The following is a 13,783-nucleotide window of genomic DNA, read 5'->3' as shown; positions in this document are numbered from 1 at the left end:
TGACTGTGTGTGTGTGCGTGTGTGTCTGTGTGTGTGTGTGTGTGTGTGTGTGTGTGTGTGTGTGGGAGGCATCACTGCAGGAAAATCCCAGGGCAAAGAGCATGTACATATTCGATCACTTTCAAGCACAAAGCAGGTTCTTCAATATGTTATTAGACTGTTATAAACTTTTGAAGGTTCTGAATTTGTATTCTTAGAAATTAACCAGTTCCATTACAAGTGTATATTCATTCATTATGCATATGTGCAGGTCAGCTTAGACTATACAGTTCAGCTTAAACTATACAGCAAACCGATTATTAATGATCTTTTTAGGAAAATAGTTGCTTATTTCCTGTTGTTTCCAAGTGAAAATTTGTAATGTTCTCCAAACCACTCAAGACTCACCTAAACAAGTTTCTAAGGCTAGATGTCTACTGCACGCTGGGTGAAAACCGCTTGATGAGCATGGTTGTCTACAGTGTGTGATTACGGTGTACAACATGTGAATGAACCAGACAATCATCAAGTCATGGAATTCAGATAAATTATTTTCTTATTCAAGAAGTTTCATTCATTCTGTGTTAATATTTTTGTAAAGTATGGTAGACTTGTGAATTTAAACTATTCCATATTCATTTTTGTCTATTCACAGCAGCAGCCAATGACACACGTTCACATTCAAGTGTGATATTTAAAAAAAAAAAAAAGAAGAAGAAGAAAAAAACAGAACTAATGTATAAGTACAGAGACTCAAAGCACTCAAAATTGGGTGCAACATACACTGGAAAAAGAAGAGGGTTGTGGCAGTTGTAATTATTGTTATAATAAACTTTCACTAGATTTTGGAGCGTGGCTGTGGGGATTTGTGCCAGTTCAGCCACAAGAGCGTTAGTAAGGTTAGGCACAGATGTCAGACAGGAGTCCTGGTACACAGTCAATGGTGTAAGTGTTGCTTATTCTAGTTTGTTTGAAGGTCAGGGTTAGGGTTAGTGTGACGTCTGGTTTGAGTGAACACCGCCGTTTCTATTCTCGTTGCTTATCGTTTCTTAGTTTTCTCACTTTAAGTTTGCCCAATTTTACAAATTTTTTTTTTATAATTTGGTGCCCTGGATGCCCATCTACTGTATTGTACCCAGCACCCAGGTAAGGAAGGGTTCCCTTTTGAGTCTGGTTCCTCTCAAGGGTTCTCCCTCATGTTGTCTCAGGGATTTTTCCTTGATTTATTACCAGGTTTTTCCTTGCCATTGTCACCTCTGGTGATGCTCATTAGGGATTTAAATCTACAGTATATCTAAATTTCTGTGAAGCTGCTTTGTGACAATGTCCATTGTTAAAAACATTATATAAATAACATTGAATTGAATTAAATGTAGACATTGGGACTGTATCTCAGACTATAGTTTCCTCACTGTCCGTAAAAGATTATCCAATTTTTCTCACTTTTCTCCTTTTGAAATGACAACAAATCCTTTAAAAAGGAGAATGACACAATATTCAAATCCTGTCACTGAAGCCCTTATATACTGCTGAATTTTATTCTTTGACTGGATTCCCATGTCTTTTCTTTATGCTGCTCCATCTTTTAAAATGTCGGCCATGTGACCATGGCTTTGAGACATGCACCTTGAAGATATAGCTCATTTGTCCTTCAGCGGTATCAATCGGAGTGCAAGGTTCAGTTGAGAATTCGCTAATTTACGATATACTTTGTGTGAAGAGGAGAGGACGAGGGTATGTGAGAGAGGAAGCTGTATAGGGAAACCAAAGGATATTGGATGAAAAGAAGAAAAATAGCTTTTGGCTTGAATGGCAACCTGTCAATTCAACCATTTGGATGATAATACATTTTTTCCCCTCCACAGTTCAAAAAAGCAACAGACTTCTTTTTTGAATGTTGTCAACTAAATAGAATGCTGGCCAAGAGCATCGCATCTGAAATGCATGAAAACTTCAGCTCAGTTGTCTGCTTGGTACTGTATTAACTTGAATAAATGTCTAAAATACAGGGTGTCCTAAAAGTCTCCATACACAGAGGACTAGGTTTGCCAACACCATGTCGGTTGTGCCTTCGTCAGTGGATGTTCATGGACGTCAACTTCTCAGTTGGTCTGCAACACCTTCCAGTGTTTTTGAAATTGTTAATAAGTTTGGCAACAGTGTCGTGTGTGATGTGCTTGCCATGTTTCCTTGCCAAGTCCATCGCAACCTTGTGACAGTTTCCTGATCCAGCCATGAGGATGATTTCAATGCGTTCTTCTTTTGTCAAAGTCGTTCATAAAGGCTATCTGAACAAAGACAATAATATATAGTAAAATAAATATAAACAATTTCGGAAGACATTTTGCTAAAAAAAAGTGTTAATTTCCCTTATGTATGGAGACTTGTGGGACACCATGTAAAACTGTAAATAAATGGGAATTCTACAAACTCCACCTAACCAGCTAATGATTTGTCCAGATGGCTGACTTGTGTAGACTTCAATACAAGCATTTAATACTGAACGCTAAATAGATTAAACATGGGAATACTTTCTACACAGTTCAGATTTTGAATGCATGTTCCTAAATAAAAGTTCACAAACCTTTTAACAAGTTAATCAGTTTTCACCCAAAGTGTATGCTACTGATGTTCATTAATCTTTTCTCCCTGACATTTCATTAGACTTAGTTCATTGGAGTTTGTCTCTTGAGTTTATGTATAATGTACTGACTTATTTGTCTTATAATGGGAGTGGAAGGAGTCTAAATACAGACCACAGTTTGCGGTGGCTTGCATAAGTATTCACCCCCTTTAAACATTTCCACATGTTGTAGTGTTACAACCTGGAACGGAAATGGACACTGAGATTATATGCCATAAAGCTCCACAAAATAGCCCATAACTTTGAAGTGATTGAATGAATGTAGCAAAAATAATTTTAAAATTAAATGTAAAAGTTGTGATTGCATAAGTATTCACCCCCCACTGCTGTGAAAACCCCTAAATCAGTAAATTAGTAAAATTAGTGTTATATGATCTCAATAAAAAAAATCCACTTGGTATTGGAAGACCCCAGAATTTGTTAGAGAACATACTTAGCAAACAAGAAAACCAAGGAGCTATCAAAACAAGTCTGGGACAATCTTCTTGAAAACCAGTCAGGGTTTGGTTAGAATAAAATCCTATACAGTTCAAATATAGCTGCACAGTTCTGCAGCTGTCTATTATACAATCTTGTGCAGTACTGGTGTTACCAATATAACAATATGCATAAAATAGACAGTTGGCAATGTACTTGTTATGTACATATATTTCTGGCTCTATGTGATTATATACATTATAACTGCTTTGAACTAGCACTAGAAGTGGTAGCTAATGCTTAGTACTGGTCCACAAACATTTGCTTACAATATGGATGAGGAGAGAAGGCAAGCTCAGGAGGGCACAAGAAGGTGAGCAATAAAAAAATATTCAAAAATTCACATTTAACTTCACCTGTTGACTACAAATCACTAAACACACTCAAGACTATGATACTGTCTATCTGTATATCAGCTTTTATTTGTATATACCCCCCCTTGCATATTGCAAACCCCATAACATTCATGACTTGCCATCCGAGTGTGTCCTGAGCTGGGATGGAGTGTGTGATGGATGGCTGCATGCATGGAGCTGACATAGAGTGTCAGATGTGGATGGGGTCAGTAAGCAGAAAACATGACAAGACATACTACATATTTGGATTTGTTGTGCAGCCTGAGGGAGGGCTTTCACCTTAAAACACTCCACACACACACACACATCTACATTTTGGCAAATGAATACATTCACATATATACTAGGAGTGTAACACTGTTTTTGTATATGTTCGTCAAATATCCATGTATTATGCGTCTATATCCAGATGTAAATTGGATGTTTAAAAAAATAATTAATTAAATATGAGCCATACCGTTATGAGCCCAGAAACATGGAACATTGGACAATGCTGGAGGTAGAAATGCCAGCCATGTTAGCATGGTGTTTGAATTGTGGCTCTGACAGTTCTTCAACCTCAGCTACATCACTCCAGTTCATAGTTAGTCTCAATTAGAGATGTGTTTGCGGTAGTTTATTTAATCTCATTCTCACAGTTATTAGTTTTGCTCCAACAAATTTAGCTGGTTTTATTTCCCACAATATAAACAGTCTAAAGGCTTTTCACACAGAGTGTTTAAGCAACGCAAATGTATGACGCTTTTGAATCGAAACAATAGATCCCTATGGAGGTGTTGGCACTGGGCACGATCATTCGTGGCGTGACAAAGTGACTTTTTTTCGTCCAGTGTGTAGATTTTTTGTCCTGTCACTCTGCGAAGAAACGGGTCGTCCAATTAGATTTGACCTTTAGATCATGTTCCTGGACACGCTGCTGTTGCACAAAATGGCGAGATTGGTGGCGCTATAGCACAGAAAGCTGTTTTGAAAGCCAGTGTTAACACCAAAGAAGAGTATTCTGGAACAGAGAAGAGAATAAGGATAATCTTGTTTTCATTTGCCAATTTTCCATCCAATTTTTGCATATTTCTGTTATCAACAAAGTGAAAGTGCGTAAAAAAGTTTGCGATATTTGCTATCTCCTGCCTGTTTCCATCCAATAAGCGTTTTCATATTTTTTTCATAATGTTACAGTTGGACTTTTTGTAGCAGAAAACAATACTCAGTATGTCATTTGTCATTTTTCTTTATATTCTTGTTGAAACATGTCAGTAGTTAATATAACCGGATAGGAAGAACTGAACTGTCACTTCATTTATCATAGTTCCTCCACCACAAAAAAGTGGGCTGTTCTTGGGCATTAAACTCAGGTTTTGTCCCACTACTGTGTTATTGCATTATATTTCACATTATTTCATTCATACTAAAACAGCTTGAGTTGTGGTGCTATGCGCCAACATTTATGTGATTCTTCTTCTCGGTGGTCAAAGACGATAGGCCGATCAGGTGAATAGTGTGTTGTGCCAACAGCACCACCTATCGTTCAGGCATGAATTAGCTGAAGGCGATCAATCGTTTCGCGTTCGGTGTGAAAGCATCGTTCATCTGTGATTCGCTTCTCTTTATTGCATCGTGCTCAGTGTGAAAGGACCTTAAGAGTGTCATTTAAACCACTGCGATCCCTACACAGCATGATCTTTGCAGACAGACATCAAGGCAATATTAGAGAGGAGCCTAAAAGTTTTCTTGAACTGAGGTGTCAAAGTATATTACTGCCAGAAAAAAGCAATTTTGATCAAGACCTGATTTACATCGCTTTTTGGTTTTCTGAAATAGTTTTTGTTTCCCATCCTGAGGTCCTGTTACTCTCTTACTCTCTGAGATATTTCACGTCCTCACCATGCGCATATGGGTTTCTAATCACCTACAAATATGAATGGATGCATAAACGAAATAAACAGTCTTGCAGATAAATTACTCATGTCCAAACGGAGCTGTTAAAAAACATACTTACTGTCATACAGTTTGAACACATTTAGTGGCTAATCACAGACTCTACGTTGCCACATTTGTTTTTTCTGTCTCACTATGTGAACTCACAGCTTGATCAACAGGCTGGGATTCCTGCATAATCTGAAGCAAGATTAAGTATGAACCAAAGAAATCACCCTTACTAACCAGGAAGCATGTCTGGCTTATTTGATTACTGCCGGGAGAATCTTCTTAGAGAAACGTTATGTATGATTAAAATGTGCATTTACTTTAAACAATATTAAAAAATGTATATTAGCGATTTTTAATCTTGCTCTCAAGCACAACTCTGACATTTTGACAAATTATCTCATTAACTTTTTTAATCTTGTTAACAGATTTTTATCTGGTAATTGTATTGCATTCTTTAGGCTGAATCGAGAGGCACTGCATGTCCATATGAAGCGCTTTCATCTGCTGAGGCGCACATGATTGGTTAGTTATTTTTGCGGGGAAAAAAAATCATTTGTGTAATTAACTGAATCACGAAAGCGTAATGGAGCGGAACGGCGTATGATTTTACTTCAGGCTGTTGGCCAGGCATTAATTTTAGAGCACATCATATAAACAAGGCAGGAGTTAAAACTGTAATTAGAATTTTAATTGATTTCATAATGGCCGGGTAAATAATGTAGCTGCTACCTTGTTTTAATATAAGTGACTTTATTAAGTGCTATTATTTGTGTCAAAAGGTAAGGTGAGGTTAGCAAAGCATCATAACATTTATTATTTGGATTACTGCAAAATGTTAAAGAAGCAGTTCATAATTTTAGAATCCCCTGCTGTCTGAGATATGATGTGCAATTGCAGGAAAAACAGTGGCAAGCATCCAACTTCCCTACATCTGACCTCATTACTGTATTGAAACTGTGTATTCCACATGGGTTTCCTTTGAGAGAGAAGGGGCCGAGTTAAAGGGTTAGTTCTGTTTGAGAGGGCGGAGTTAATTTCTGGGCTGAAATGAGGTAATTAGAGAGATCCATTTAATTAAATTGACTTTTTTGTTTCTAATATACACTCTTAGGGCATTTTCACACTTGGTCCAAATACCTGAATCCACACCAAGGACCGATTTCAGGCTTGTTTGGTGTCATACTCACAGGTTTGGGTTCTTCTGAACTGTGTGTGGATCATTTACAATCCCATAAGTCAATTTTGTGAATTTTGTACAAAATAGTAACACTAGATTCATCTGTTTGCTATTTCGAAAAATTATTTTCTGGTGGTACCAACAATCAAGTGTCAAAGAAGACTTTGTAGATGCATGGCATGCCATTGTGCAGGAATACCTGCAACTAGGGGCCGATCTATAGGAAGATTTTTAATCATGCAGGCGGAAAAGAGACGTGCATTTTTCACTGTGTTCTCACACCTGATGTGAACCGTGTTGTGGTGTGGCTGAAGCAAACTCCAGACCAATGTTTTCAAGAGGAACAGGGATCAGAGCTCTTGACATCTCAAGGGTTTGAAAACAATATTTACACTTCAACAATCATACCAAACTCTGAGCCCAAAGGAGGGAAAAAACGCAAGTGTGAAAACGACTTTAGAGCACTTAAAAGTTCTATGCAGAACCCTACAACATTGTTTCCCTATTAGAAAGTGTTTCATTTAGGGCCCTATTTTTTGAAAGTTAGACAAACAGTTCACAGTCGAGGTCACTGTCAGCTCTCCTGGCATCAAACACCCTCACTGCCACACAAACAGCCTATAAATACACTTAATTCTTAACCACATTCAGGTGTAACCACTCACTCATTACCTGCTTATTCTCTGCGACTCCTCCTCCCATTCATAGTTGGTGCTTGACCATGCCCTCAGTGCTACACTTCTGTTTTGCAAAGGTCATAAAGCAGTAGGTTTTTTCTTTGTCTGGTTGTTGAACCTACTTGTTCACTGGGCAATTAAAAATCAATAATTAATAGCCCTGAACATGATATGTGCTTGTCCCAGGCACAGGAGCTATTGTTTTGTCTACCCTTGCTTTAATTTATTCTTAAAAAACCTTGACACACTGTGCATTCAAGCCCTCCTGGAAAGGTCATATTTACGATCTTGGAAATCGTAATTACGTCATCAGGTGCGTTCAAGTTACTTTGGTGTAAGAGCAAGATGGTGGTGTACCTTCTCTTAATTAACTAAAAAAAAAAAATTATGTGAGGTTTTTAACTCTACTTCTAGAAAATAAAGAACAAATATTGCACATCAGGTGTGTTTAGTTTAAAAAAAAAATGTTTTTAATCAATTTATGAAGCCATCAGCCTTTGAGACAAAGTAAATATTAAATTTCAACAAGTTTACAATCAACTACAGATGTTAAATGAATCCATTGATTCCACCATGTTTTCTTACTGACACGTCCCCAACATCAAAACTCTCTAAGAAAATCCTGCGTTTCCCCATTCTTTCCAATATGACTTGAACACACCAAAACATGTTTCTAATTCAAATTATTGTCTATAAACTGCATACAGTTTACAGACTGCACCTTCAAATGTACACTGCATTTCTTGTTTTGCAGCATAACTCTGCATATTATATTGGGTTTGTGTGGTGTTTACTCAAGCAGCTCTTGTGGCTTTGATGTAAAGAACCTCAGACACAAGAAGATTAGAGGTCACATGTACAGCATATGGCTGCATAAGACCGCTGCATTAAACATTGCATGTCTTGCCCTGATTATCATCCATGCGATGCTTGTTAAGATTAAGAACATAGATTAGAAATGACAACGCGATGACACCTCACCAGCGAAACTTGCAGATCTGTCCTCAGAAGCCAGCTTATCACGGCACTATTATGATATTCCAATCACCTCCTAACATCTAATCAATATCAAAACCCAGTTGCATGCTAAAAACCTCCCCGAGAGGAACTCGATAGATTCTCAATTATGTTAAGGGAGCAATTTCAGAGAGCTGAGTTGTGACAGTGTGAGACTCTTATCCGGCAAACACTTCATCACTTACGCCTTGGTGTGTTGAAAATGCATAGCTGAATGCTCTAGGCTCCATTTCATTCTCATGAAGCCTAATGACTGCACATTTCTGTTCCAACCATCATGTTCTATCACAGATATTGACTCTTCGCTGAAAGCAGCAAAGTGTAATGGTATAAAGATTATTGCATGGTAGTTTAATAACAATAGGTTATGGCTCGCTGTTTCCCCAATTCTATCAGCAAGGGGAGAGAGGTGCTTTGCTGAATGGGTAACATGGATGGAATCCATTTGTTGAGGTGTTTTTTGAAAGAGCATACCACAGAAAAGATATCATTTTAAAAAATTTGAGGATAGTTTCCACACATGCTGCTGCTGATCTTGTGTTAGAACTTTTTGGGGAAAACAAAAAAGAAAAGAAAAGAAGTGATTGGTAGTATCGTGTCAGGCCAGTTTTATAGCCAGGCCCTGAGAGCCATAAATTATTATTATGGATGACTAATAAAATTTGACTTTCACACAGGTAATATGTCAAGGTTACATTTCCAAGTACCTGAGACACATAATTCTCATGAGCTGGCTTTAAAATTGTGCTGGGTATTTCTGTTGAGTTTGACTGTCTATTAAATCATGCATTATTGTTGCTTTGATAAGCTTAAAGGTACATGAACAGCATATACTAACATCCAGAACATTGGCTATAGTGTTAGAAGAAAGTTTAATGCTGTTTCTGATGTCATAGCAATACTCTTAGGTCAAAATGCTCTGATTTTGTCAAATGATGAGCTTACATTTGTTCAATCATAGGCATAACTTAAGAATCTTGAAGATGCTGGAGGACATGTCCATACAAAATACAACATATAAGGAATAAAACACTTGCGGGCTTGCTTTTATAGGAAAATAATCCACGACAAGGTCTTTTTTAATTTTATTTTACAACAGCAATTTTCCACTTATTAACAATTCCAACAACATACTTTTTATCCATTTATAGTTACATGTCTTACTGTGGAATCTCCATGAGAAATGTTAGTTCCTGTTATCACTTACGCTATAGCTGCTACAATATAAGCAGTCATTCTCTCAACAGTCTCTCTGATTTTCTTTCTCTTGTGAAGACAAGTCTTCGTCCTGAAGACTGCAGGCTATAGAACGGACTGTTACAAAAACTTTGACTGTTAAAAAGTGCTACTTACATAAATATTAATACGTGTCTCCTTACAGAAACCTATACATTTTCTTTATTAAATAACAGCACATTTCTTTTTTTCTTTTTATTATTAGTCTTCGAATATGTGCAGCATCTGCACTACCAGTTGCTGTGAATGAGGTATTGTTAATATAGAAACAATGACATGTTGATGAACGAGTGTATTAATATGATTGATTGTGATTTGAATTACAGCCAGAACTACTGTCAGAACTGCTGTTAAAGAAAACTAATAATTCAAATTTGAAAATTTAACATGGCTATACTGTATATAATAGCTCATGTCAGAAACTGATCCAAGTATTTTCTAAAAATATCTCTTAAGCCATGATATACATACATCATTACTTTTTTTAATTAAAAAGAAATCATGATATTGCATAACACTCCTTCTGCAGGATAACACTCCTTGGTTTGCTTCATTTTTGCATTTCACACTGTAGTTGATGCAAATCATATCAACTGAATTGTAAAACATCCATCATTCTGTGACTGTGGGAGGTATAAATCTGGATTTTAACACTGCGTAAAATGGAAGCTTTTCCATGTGACATACTTGATATGCAGTACATACTAACTATAAAAGCTTAAAAATTAGCTTTTGCTGAACTTTTAGGCTGGGCTTTAATTTTTAATCAGGCAAACATTAAACACACAAACAGTTTAGCAACATGAACCAGCTACTTAAATGTATTGCTCTGAGGTTACCATGTTTTCTAGTTAGTTAGTTGCTACTTAAGCTTGCTAACCCAGCTAATGATTTTCCAGGAATTGTACCAAGTCAAATCCCAGTGGATTATAGGAGGAGAATTTTGACACTGGCTTTCATTCACATTTAACCTCCTCCTGATGAACCGCTGTTAAATTCCCATATAAAATTGCATGTGTGAAAGGGGCTTAGGAGTTCATAACCAACAAACTAAATAAGTTGTATTTTTTTATACCTTGCCTGTACCTTAAAACCTTTTTATAACTATTCATTCCTGTGATTTACGATATCTGTAAATCACCCACAGGAGGCATAGGTGTGACACGAATATGCTTGACAAATAAAACTAACTAACTAGGGTCCTGAGGATGCTGGGGGACATGTCCCACCACTTTTTTGAGAAGGGATTCTATTCAAAATATAACATGGAAGGAATGAAAGATTTGGGGGCTTGCTGTTATAGGAAAATAAATCAACGACAATTTCTTTTAGATGTGGCTTGATGTGAAGCAGAGTAACTATTACTACCCTGAATTAATAATTTTCCAACAATTTTCCAATTCCAACAATATTCTTTTTATCCATTTATAGTTACATGTTTTATTGTGGAACATCCGAGAGAAGTTAGTTCCTGTTATTAATTATGTTAAGGCAGGTATAAACAGTAGCTCTCTTACCAGTCTCTCTGATTTTCTTTCTCTTGAAATTAAGAAGATAAAAAAAACTTGTTGTTTTGATAAGCATTAAATGGTGCATGAACAGCATATACTAACATCCAGAACATTAGCTATAATGTTAGACGAACGTTTAATGCTATTTCTGATGTCGCAGCAATGCTCTTACTTACTTACTAACTTACAGTGGTGCAGTGGGTAGTGTTGCTGTACCAGTAATGAGTCTTGCATGTTCTTCGCGTGTCCACTTGGGTTTTCTGGGTTCCTCTGACCGCTTAAAAAGATGATGTTAGGTGGACTGGCCACTTTAAATGGCTCCTACTGCATACATGGTGCTCTGTGATGTACAGATGTCCCATTCAGGGTGTATTCCCACCTCGTACCAAGTGTTCCCATGATAGGCTCCAGATGCACTGTCACTCCGACCAGGATAAAACAGTTATGGAAGATGAATGAATGAATGAATTAATGTAAACTATCAAAAAACCTGAACTCCAATTTTACAATGGCAAAATCAAAATACATCTGGATATTCAATTTATATCATACATGTTGTGAAATTGGAAAAAAAAAAAAAGATAAAATAGTGTTTCTATGCTGGTGCTTTTCATGCATTTCTCTGGTGGAGGAACAGATGAATGAGAAACTGAACAGGTGCTCATGAGCTCAGCAAGCGCTGTCCTCAGGCACATCAAAGCATGGCAGCAAAAAAACCTGCAAGCCCTTTAATTATGTCCAATATGGTGGTGAGGTGTCTAGTCCATGTGATGGTTAAGCAGGTGCTTTTGCATGGCACCAAGCAGGTGGTGGCAGATGCAACAACCTACAGTGCAACAAACACAATTTATTCAGACAGAGGGACATCCCCTGTTTTAAGCCAAACACTGACTGTTTTGCTCGGGAAACATACAGGCCTACAGCAACATGCCTCTCCTGCTGCTTAATATGTTTCTTCTTGAAAGGGCTCGTATTCATCAAGTGTCAGAGAAATAAATCTTTCATAAATGCTTGAAAATTCTAAGATTAATGTAATGTTGGTCCTTATGTGTGAATTCTTGAAAATAGCAAAATTAATTCATTAATTCATTCATTTATTCATCTTCAGTCACCTCTTGATCCTGTTTAGGGTTGTGGTAGATCCAGAGACTATCCTGGGAACACACTATTGCATTTCCTAGGAGCATGAAGATACAACAGTACAGCAGTGATAATCCAGGATAATAAATATTGGTAAATTTAAAAAAAAATCTGTCTTTATTAGACTATATATTGCCGGAATTATAGAAAAGAAGAATTACCAAATCTTTTCATTAATAAACCTTAACCTCATACCTATTTAATGCCTTATATAACATTAAATAACTCAAAAGGCTTTATAAAATGCTAAATCATTGATCATTATAAGAACACTGTGTATTACTGGTTTATAAATAGTTAGTTACATAACCTTAAATTAACACATTACTGAAGACTCTTGATGAACATGTGCCAAGGACTTCAAAAGTTGTCTTGTCACATTTTTCCATCCTGTGCTGAGGATCCCTCAAGTGCCATCCTCACCTCCATCTCATTCAAAAACAAATATGCATAAGAAGCCATCTTGTAACACCCAAACTTGCATGCCTTCCCTGTGAGGCGGCATTTTAAAGTTTAATGTGCATCCTTAAGAAAAGAAAATATGTTATTTATTTATAGTGATGCCAGCTGTCTCTCTCGTGTTACCTTTGCCTGTCTTGCATCCTTCATTTTTTGATGCACAGGCATGCTGCTCATGCAAGCGAACAGCTCAGTCCTCATAGATCAACGGCTCCACAAGGGGAATGCCGCTTTTAGAGAGTGCCGTGGCATGTTGAATTCGTAACTATGGGGACAATCGGCTAAACCCAGGCGCTAGGTTTCTTTAAATGCCACATGCAAATGTCAGTCCTTGTGGGAGTGTTGTGTGTATAAGATTTAGTAAATATAGTAATTTTAGGAATTACTCTGTTTTCATATGTTTTCATCTTTAGTAACCTTTTTATCCTGGTGAATCTGTAGTCTATCCTGGGAATACTGGGGGTGAGGTGGGAATAGACCCTGGAAGGAAAGCCAGTTCATCACAGAGCAAGTCTCTTGAGTAAGTCACATTCTCTCTGCAAGTAATCACAATAATTCAATAAATTGATGGCAGGTCAATCTGCTCATCCAGGTGTTAGAATGGATTTCTAAAATGGATCCATAGTAATGAAGGCCCCAGGGGGTGGAGGCCCAGCGTTTGGGGCACTAGAGGAGAGACAAATTGTTATTGGGTCCTTTGGCATTGATTTTATGTACCTGGCTATTTACCGTGAGAAAAGAAATACAATTATTGTCTTGCAGGCAAAAGCGGTATTTTTTGCTTTTAAGTGGCTCCTGCTTTTAACCACTTGTGTGCCAATAATTGAGTCTTCCAAGCCAAACTTCTCTGTTGGGTCACAGTGTGGATATTGGAACTTTGAAGCTTATTGTGGAACCTAATGTGCAGTAAGATGATGCATTACATTGGAGCATTATGCAGAAATTCACTTCTGCTTGGCTTATTCAAGTGTTTTCCCTTTTTATCTGGAATGAATTAGGGAAAATATAGCAGTGAATATTTTTCCATGCATCCTAAAAATAAAATAAAAGAACTTGATTATATCATAATTGATCCAAGACTTGGACATGGAATAAACAAACAAATAAATAAACTGATGGATGGATAGATGGATTGATAAATAAATACAGTGGTGCTTGAAAGTTTGTGGACCTTTTAGAAGTAG

This window comes from Ictalurus furcatus, chromosome 21, assembly GCF_023375685.1.
Source record: "Ictalurus furcatus strain D&B chromosome 21, Billie_1.0, whole genome shotgun sequence".
In the NCBI taxonomy this organism is placed as follows: Eukaryota; Metazoa; Chordata; class Actinopteri; order Siluriformes; family Ictaluridae; genus Ictalurus; species Ictalurus furcatus.
Note: the sequence above shows the minus strand (reverse complement) of the source record.